Source organism: Mirounga leonina, unplaced genomic scaffold, assembly GCF_011800145.1.
Source record: "Mirounga leonina isolate KUSES-001 unplaced genomic scaffold, KU_Mleo_1.0 Mir_268, whole genome shotgun sequence".
Lineage (NCBI taxonomy): Eukaryota > Metazoa > Chordata > Mammalia > Carnivora > Phocidae > Mirounga > Mirounga leonina.
In genome coordinates, this window is record NW_023270649.1 from 6,303,099 (window position 1) to 6,311,239 (window position 8,141).

Consider the following 8,141-nt stretch of genomic DNA (forward strand, 5'->3'; position numbering starts at 1 on the left):
CATCTTGAAAATGTTTAGAAAACTATGGGAAAACGCTGTGAGACAGAAAAAAAATGTAGAGTTCCTCTAGCCTCGGTTCTTCCTTTGCCCACCAGCGTGTGCGCCTCTCAGGATACATTTAATTTTGCTGAGTCTTTCTGGTGACCTTTACTCTCCCTGAGTGCATTACTGTGTCCAAACTGCAGGCATTTCTGCTCTTCTAGAATCCATCAACATCCACTAACAGGATGAGGCTGCTTCCTAAAGACGATGTGCTTTTTTTCTACCATCGTTGTCCTCCTCCTTTTTCTTAAATATGAAAAAAAAAAAGTGCTTTTTTTTCCACTGAGTGTGGAGCCCAACACAGGGCTTGAACCCACGACCCTGAGATCAAGACCTGAGTCGAAATCAAGAGTCAGATGTTTAACCAACTGAGCTACCCAGAGGGCCCCCCAAAAGGTGCTTCTTAATTTAACTTAATCTGAAAAATTTTTTGAAAAAACCCCCCAAAAACCCACCATAATGAAGATAACAAAATTTCGTAGGAAAAAGTTAACAAGTTATGTGAAGAACGTTGAATCACTCAGTCTCTCAGAAGCAAGGGTGAGCAAACTTTCTGGAACCTGCTAGACAGTACATGTTATGTACGTTTTGTGGGCCATGGGGTATGTATCAGCCACTTAATTCTGCTGTTATGACCCTAGAAGCAGTAAAGGATTGGGTGTTTTTTGTGATGCAATGGAACTTTATTGATGGGCCCTGAAACTCAAATTTCAAATAATTTTCACGTGTGACCAGATGTCATTCTTCTATTTATTTTCCCCCAATCTTCTAACAATGTATCGTTACCTTGTGGGCTGTGCAGACCCAGGTGTAGGAACTGTGTCTGCACATCTAGAACAGATGTTCCATCAAGGCAGGGAGTTTAATCTTTCTGGGTAATTCCTCCTTCCCAGCTCTTGGCTCCGTATGCCTGGCCGGGTCAGATCCTGTCTCTATCTTATGTTCTGATATTTTGTTCATCATGGAGGGTGTTGTGTGTGGGTTTTTTTGTTGTTTTTTTTTTTTTGCATTAATCGTGAGTTTTAAAATGTGGCATTATAATATTATTTATCTTGAGTACGGTTTTGGTGTCCCCTTATCTCACCTCCCCTTAATGTCACAGTCCAGGTCCCATGGGAGGGGCCGTGCCCTCCTACGAAATTTTGTTATCTTCATTATGGTGGTTTGTTTTGTTTTTTGTTTTTTTCAAAAAAACAGGCAGGAATGAGTCCCTAGGTGGAAGGGTCATAGAGGAGCGAGGATTCTGGCTTACACTTTCTCCCGGGCAGGAAGATCCCAGGGAGATATTTCAGGGGGTCTGTGTACCTACACAGGTAGAAACTCTGCGGCTTTAGCATCACTAATCACTAACTGAAATTCAGCATCTCAGACAACTATGAATATCTATAGTCCTCTCGGATGAATGACAGCAGCATTAACAGTGTCTTTAATTTGTTACCAATTTGTCACCCAGAGAAGTCTGATTTATTTTTAGAGCAGGTTACAGTTGAAGCAGATCTGGTTTATACTTACCACTATTCTGAAATGACAGAAGTTATTAGAACCACTTCTAGAGCTTACTGTTGGAAGTCTTGAAAAGGAAGCGCATGAATTACTATATGAGAATTCTAAAAAATATTTGATAACTATAATTTAACATAATTGGGTTTCTTTGTAATCCTGTGTATTATTTTATGTATTTTGGGCATTTAGAAACAATAGTCACTGAATTACGAACGAAACTCTAAGGCATAGAAATGGTTACAGACCTCCCTCCCTTGATCCTTTAACCTCTTAGGTTTGGTTTTCTCCTCTGAATATTGGAGCTAAAAATCCCTGCCCTCCAGTATTATGGGGAGGATCAGATCCGATATCCTGCATGAATACCGCATACCAAATGCAAGGTGTTCTCAGTATTCAAATGATATGAACTGAATGTGACATTCCAAATGGGGGAAAAAAAAAAAAGCAACAACTCACATGTATTAGTCTGCTAGAGCCGGCGTAACAAAGCACCACAGCCTGGGTGGTTTAAATAGAAATTTATTTTCTGGGGCGCCTGGGTGGCTCAGTCGTTAAGCGTCTGCCTTCGGCTCAGGTCATGATCCCAGGGTCCTGGGATCCAGCCCCACATCGGGCTCCCCGCTCCGCGGGAAGCCTGCTTCTTCCTCTCCCGCTCCCCCTGCTTGTGTTCCCTCTCGCTGTGTCTCTCTCTGTCAAATAAATAAAATCTTAAAAAAAAAAAAAAAAAGAAAGAAATGTATTTTCTCACAATCCTGGATGCTGGAAGTTCTTTATCAAGGTGTCTGCTGGGTTGGTTTCTCCTGGGGTCTCTCTCCTTGGTGTGTAGATGGCTGTCTTCTCTCAGAGTCCTCACATGGTCTTCCCTCTGAGCGTGTCTGTGTCCTAATCAACTTTTCTTATAGGAACACCAGTCAGAGTGGATAAGGGCCCACTCTAGTGACTGCATTTAACGTATTTACCACTTTAAAAGCTGTATCTCCAAATAGTTACATTCTTTTTTTTTTTAAGATTTCATTTATTTATTCATGAGAGACAGAGAGAGAGAGAGGCAGAGGGAGAAGCAGGCTCCCAAGGAGCAGGGAGCCTGATGCGTGACTCCATCCCAGGACCCTGGGATCATGACCTGAGCCAAAGGCAGACGCTTAACCATCTGAGCCACCCAGGCGCCCTACAGTCACATTCTAAGGGACCGGGGCCTAGGGCTTCCATATATGATTTTTTGGGGAGTGGAGGCACAACTCATCCCATACCATCATATTAAAAAAAGGATTGGTGCCTATCCAGGTCAAGGGGAACCGAGGGGGCTGACTTCACATCCATGGCAGGTGATGGACCTCTTTGTCCTCTCTCCTCCTGTTCCCTTCTCCAAGTAAGACCTCATGGACAACCACCTGGTACCTCCAGCTCCTTTCATAGTTTGTTTCCAGTCTCTCTAAAGAAAATTGGAAGCAAAGCCCCAGAACAAAGAAAGGCTTGAGGTCGATAAAGTGAAGTGGGAAAGCACACATACCCCCTCCTCTTTTCATAAGGAAAGATCGTGTGGACGCTTACTCAAAGCTAAGACATGCTCCGTGAACGTCAAGGAAGGATCGTTGCCACATCCAGCACGTCAGTTCTGGAATCTCAGGGCTTTCTGAGTAGGCCACTCACGGAAACAAGTATTGGCCTATGTGTTAGGAATCTTTGAAAGTCAGATGAGCCCAGGGGCAGGGGAAGTTAGATACTGGAGTCAATGAAAACTGGACAGTAAGTCTCATGAGAAGTTTGATACCTCTTCCTACTCTTTTTTGTTTTTTAAAGAATGGACTTTTTTTTTTTGAAGAACAGTTTTAGATCTAGAAAACTATTTAGCATATAGTACAGAATTCCCATAGTATCCGCCTCTCACATACAGGTTCCAGTGCTAACGTCTTTCTTTCCTAAGTGTGGTGGATTTGTTACAATTAATGAATCAATATCGATAAAATCCAGAGTTTACATTAGCTTTCACTGTTTGTGTTGTGTGGCTCTAAGTGTTTGGACAAATGTAAAATGTCCTGTATCTGCTGTAACAGTACCATTTGGAATAGTTTCATTGCCCTGAAAATTCCCAGTGCTCCATCTGTCCATCACTCGTCTCCCATCCCCAGAACCCCTGGCGTCCGCCCATCTTTTTAGTTTTGCCTTTTCTAGAGTGTCAGAGTTGGAAGCATATAGCATATAGCCTTTTTATTATTTTTTAAAATTATTTATTTATTTATTAGAGAGAGAGAGAGAGAGAAACAGCATGAGAGGGGATAGGGTCAGAGGGAGAAGCAGGCTCCCTGCTGAGCCGGGAGCCCAATGTGGGACTCGATCCCAGGACTCCGGGATCATGACCCGAGCCGAAGGCAGTTGCCCAACCAACTGAGCCACCCAGGCGCCCACATATAGCCTTTTTAGATTAGCTTCTTTCCCTTAGTCATACGCATATTAAAGTTCCTCCCTGTCTTTTCATGGCTTGATAGCTCATTTCTTTTTATGACTGAATAATATTCCGTTGTATGGATGGGCCACAGTTTCTCCATTCACCTACTGAAGGGCACCTTGGCTGCTTTCTGTGTTTGGCCATTATGAGTAAAGCTGCTGTAAACACTCCCATGTGGGTTTTGTGTAGACATGTTTTCAACTTAGTTGGGTAAATACCTAGGAGCCCAGTTGCTGGGTTATAAGGTAAGACTATGTCTAGCATTTGGAAAACGCTAAACTGTCTTCCAAAGTGGCCATACCATTTTGTATTTCACGGGCAATGTATGCGAGTTCCTGTTGCTCTTCATCCTGTTAGCATTTGCTGTTATCATGGGGAGGGGGGCACTATTTTAATAGATGTGAGATGGTATTTTATTTTATTTATTTTTTAAAGTTTATTTATTTAAGTAATCTCCACACCCAGTGTGGGGCTCAAACTCACAACCCTAATATCAAGAGTCACATGCTTCTCCCACTGAGCCAGACAGGTGTCCTGGTATTTTGTTTTGTTTTTTAAAGATTTTATTCATTTGACTGAGAGATAGAGCACAAGTAGGCAGAGTGGCAGGCAGAGGGAGAGGGAGAAGCAGACTCCCCGCTGAGCAGGGAGCCCGATATGGGACTCGATCCCAGGACCCTGGGATCATGACCTGAGCCAAAGGCAGACGCCCAACAACTGAGCCACCCAGGCGCCCCGCTGGTATTTTGTTTTAATGTGCAATTTCCTAGTGATAAATGATGTTCAGCATCTTTTCATATGCTTATTTGCCATTTGTTTATCTCTTTGGTGAGATATTTCCAGATCTTTTGCCCATTTTTAAATTAGGTTGTTTTCTTGAGTTTTAAAAGTTCTTTGTATATTTTAGATACAATCCTTTATCAGATATGGATTTTGCAAATATCTTCTCCAAGTCTGTGGCTTATCTTTCATTCTCTTAATGGTGTCTTTTGCAGAGCAGATGTTTTTAATTTTGATGAAGTTCAACTTAACAGGTTTTTTTTTTTCTTTAATGGATCGTGCTTTGGGTGTTGTTATCTAAAAACTCACTGCTAAACCTGAGGTCATTTAGATTTTCTCCTATGTTACCTTGTAGACGTTTTATAGTTTTTCCTTCTACATGTAGACCTATGATTCATTTTGAGTCAGTTTTTGTGAAAAGCATAAGGTCTATAGCTAGATTCTTATTTTTTGCATATGGAGGTCCAATTGTTCTAGAACCATTTGTTAAAAAGGATGTTCCTTCTCCATTAAAATCCCTTTGCTCCTTTCCTCAAATTAGTTGAGTATATTTGCGTGGGCTCCTCCTGACTTTTAATTAAAATTTTGGCTACTGTTTAGGGGGAAATACCGATAGCATTTGTTGCAAGCAGACTCTTGTCAGCTCCCTCCAGTCAGCAACCAAACATAATTGTTTGGCATGTAGATCTTGTGTCGTGGATACCAGCGGAAATTATTGCTGCTCACACTCCCCATATTAACTTTTACTTTTTTCACGGTGCTCCTTTCCTGCTCTATTTCCTGTTTTCCTTGTTTTCTCCCACCTGACGGGACACACATTTGAGAAATCTGCAAAACACATGAGATAAATTAGTCTAATTTCCCCCCTACCTACCACCCATCTAGCATTTCAGAAAGAGGAATTTCAGTGATATCATGATAAACGTAGGCGGTCTATTTTCCTGACTGGGGTCTTACTAAGTCCCCTAGGGGTCCTAGGGTAAGTTACGTTCCTTACTTGCAAGAAGACCTTTGGGATTGTAGGGACATTACCAAAGAGACATGATGGATTCTGAGCTCATTCGCAACGTAAGTAACCCAAGACCAGCTGCAAAAATTGGTCACAGCGGCCATAGTCTGGAGTGAGGATTTCCACCACTTTCCTAATACTTTAAATGATCGGCACCTGCCAAGTAATCAAAACATACAAAGAGGTCTTTTCACCAAGTTCAGCTCGGAATTTCCAAGCAGCTAACGACAGGCAGGGCCGGCAAGCCAGAGGGCCAGTTTTGCTGCGCGGCTACTCGGAAGTGTGCGGTAGCCGAGGGCCGCGTCCCCGTAAAGCCGAGAGCTGTAATGATGTCAACTTGTTATTTACTTTCCAAATCTGAATGACTGAGCAAGGCGAAAGGAGAATCAATCAACCACAATGTGACCCTACAGGCGGAAAAAACGCAGCGCTCCCACCAGCAGGCGGTGGGGGAAGGGAAGCACGTGTAACCCGGGCAGGGTTGCATCATGAGCTTGCTCGGGCTTTCAGTTGCACCCTTGGTTTTTCTATTGCATGTAATACCTCAGCATCAGTCCGCACAAGCCCAGGGAACCGGGGAGCAGCGAAGGGCAGGCTCAAGGGAAGGCCCCCCCCACGTCCTTTTGGTGGGCCTTGAATGGCAACTGATACATAATAAGACACTATCTATCCTGCTGATTCACAATTATGGAGACTGTGTAAGTGTGTATTTTTTATTGATGTGCTCTAATAATGGTGTAGCAACAGTCGTTTTACATCATTGACGTTTTACAGCAATATCTGGCAGAGTAATTTTTAGGTCCGCCTTTTTGAGGGAGGACCAGCCCCTTAAAAACTCACCTCGGGCCCCTCCCCCCCAACAACCTGAACAACAAATGGCCCAGTGTCCCAGAAAGGAGCAAGTGAGGTTACAGTTTAAAATGCTGAGTTTACTGGGCTCTGAGCGCAAAGCTCATTATACACCAAAGGGAGGGGCAAAGTTATCTTAACATATTCAACAAAGCAGATGCTAAAGTGCTGGGTGGTGGGCGCGGTATCTGTTTAATTGAATTAAGGCCGAGAGTAGTAGGCAGGGGTCTCCAAACTGGAGGGGAGGAGGAAGCTCTGGGGACTTTGGTGCGCTAGGGCTGGGCCGAATAAGCCATTGCAACAGAAAACCCTTTGCAAAGCCTGTGGGTGGGGTGGGGGTCGGGAGTGAGGAGGCCCGAGGTCCCAGGTACCCCCAACTCCAGAGGCCCCCTCCTCAACCAAGCTCCCGGCCTCCACTTCTGTGTGTGAGTTTCTTTCTCCCCAAGCATTTCTGGCTCTTTCCGGGAGGTGTTTTGCAAAGGTCGAGGCTCCGCCTGAGTCCCCACTTTTTTGGGAGGGGGAAGAGGCCTTTGGGGCGGCCTCTAAGCCGCCCATTTTGAGAGAGGTGCACCCTCGGGCAGCTTGCAGAGGGGTGTTAAGGCAGCTGAGCAGCTTTTCTGAGGTGGGGGAGGGTAACACTAGCAGTAGCTCGGGTTCCCCTCCCCCCCTGGAAACCGCGGGGGTGGTGGCCCGGGTTCCTGTCCCCTCTTGGCTGGGGGGCGAGGCAGGGTTTGGGAATAGGACTGCGTGGGGGTAGGCCCGTGTTTCCTTCCTCCTCCTGGAGGCCACGGCGAAAGGGAGAGGCCCGAGTTCCCCTCACCCACGCGAGGCGTGGGGGCGAGAGGAGCGCGCGGGGTGAAGAGCTGCGTAGGGTCGCAGGTCCCCCCGCCTTGGGGGTAGGGGCCGGATTGGGACGCGGGGCCTGCCCAGAGGCCGTGGGGGGTGCGGACTCTAGCCCCCCCTTCGCCGTGGGGGAGGGGCGGGCCTAGAGTCCCCTCCCCCGGCCGTGGGGGAGGGGCAGGTTTGGGACGCGGCCCCCCCAGGGCGCAGGGGCGGGGCCGAATGGACTCGGGTTCCCCTCCCCCGGGAATGGGGGAGGGGACGGGCTGGGGGTTGGGGCGAGCTTCCTCCCGGCTGTGGGGGGAGGGGCCGGCCCGGGCGGCGGCGGCCCCCCTGGAAGTCGTCCCGGCCGGGGCCCGCGCGCTGGCGGCCGCTCGGCCCCCCACCCCGCACCAACCCGGAGGTCACTGCCCGTGCCGGTCCCTCCCGCCGTCCCGCCCTCTCCCGCCGCCGCCGCCGCCGCTCCCGCCCCAGCCCCCCCCTCCGCTCTCGGGAGCGAGGAGCCGCCAGCGCCCCCGCCCCGCCGCCGCCGCCGCAGCGCCCTCGGCCGCCATTCGCACCCGAAACTTTCCAGCGCCCGCGCCTCTCCGGGACTCGCGGCGGCGGCGGGGCGGGGGCGGCGCGGGGGCGGCGCGCGGCTGCTCCAGGGCGCCGGGCCCTCGTCGGCCGCGG